Genomic DNA, 1,438 nt, shown 5'->3' with positions numbered 1-1,438 from the left:
TACTGGTAGGGAGGGCAAAGTGCTAACCCAAGAGGTTGGCACCGACCCCTTGCCTGATGCCGAAACACCAACTGATAAGGATAAACAGCTCCTGGAAAAGTTGGTGGAAAGCCTGCGAAAGGAGGTCGCCCTTGGCAAGGGGAAAATCAAACAACTCAAGGAGTCTAAGACTCGCCTTGAGATGGAATGTGCTTCCCTTGTTGGACAACTCGAAAGAGTTGGCGTCAACCTCGACTCTAGTGAGAGCGAGGTTACTGCTCCCGTGACCCGTAGGAAACGGAAGCAGACCGCCGGCCTCGAGGACACTCGAGGTAAGAAGAGCCGTAAAAAGGGAGAAAACTCAGCACCTTCTCCCCCTATTGACTCGGTATCGGAGCGCGAAAGCGATGCTGTTGCCGGTAAAAAGTAATTACCATGTCTGATGTCCCACAACAGAATGGTAAAGAGCCATCGAACGTAATACTGCAATGGAATGTCCATGGGTTGCGATCAAAGTTATCTGAGATCCAGCTATTGACAAGGAAACTGAAGCCTTGTGTCGTCGCTCTCCAAGAAACGATGGCCAAGGTAGCAGATCTACCTCCAAACTATCTCGGTGGTAGATATAAGTGGTATACTAAGCCTCACATTAATGCCTACATCCACGGCACTGGATTGGCTATTAGAGAAGATATACCACATAAGGTAGAGCAGTTGGATACTGAACTGGAGGCCACCGCGGTCACCATTCAGTTTCCGTATAAGCTGACTGTTGTTAGCTTATACATGGCTCCGAGGAATAGGGTTGGCAAGGAAGTGAACGTCATCGGCAAACTGCAAGATCTCATCTCGCAGCTGCCTGTCCCTTATGTGATAGTGGGCGATCTGAATGCGCATCACCCCTCCTGGGGATCACATAAGACGGACGTTCGTGGCGAGAGGTTGTATCAGCTACTGGACACGTTGGGTTGTTCAGTGCTGAACGATGGCAGACCGACTCGGTTCGATCCCACCACCGGGGTAGAGTCCGTGATTGATCTGGCCATAGCCTCTTGGGATGTAGCCAGCCAGTTTATCTGGCGGGTTGACGATGACTTACATGGAAGTGATCATTTTCCTATCTCATTGTCACAGGCTGTAGACCTCCCGTCTACTGTGACAAGGCTGAGATGGAACCTTGAGAGGGCAGATTGGGACAGCTTTGGCAAAGAAGTCTGTCGCCAACTGCCTGGTGATGACAGGATACTGAGACCAGGCGACTGGACCCAAATCTTGAGTAAGGCCGCTCATCGTCACATCCCAAAGGCTGGAGGGAGAGGAGGTATGAAAACTGTCCCTTGGTGGGGGACAGAAGTTCATACAGCGATTAAGGCTAGACGTAAATGTCTAAGGGCGCTGCGTAGGTTGCAGCTTGATGATCCTTCTAGGGCCGATGGATTGAGGGAGTTTCAGCTTGCTC

This window comes from Ochlerotatus camptorhynchus, unplaced genomic scaffold, assembly GCF_037179485.1.
Source record: "Ochlerotatus camptorhynchus isolate MF236.1 unplaced genomic scaffold, CSIRO-AGI_Acam_v1.1 ptg000528l, whole genome shotgun sequence".
In the NCBI taxonomy this organism is placed as follows: Eukaryota; Metazoa; Arthropoda; class Insecta; order Diptera; family Culicidae; genus Ochlerotatus; species Ochlerotatus camptorhynchus.
The sequence above is the reverse complement of the archived record's forward strand: the minus strand, read 5'-3'. Positions refer to the sequence as shown.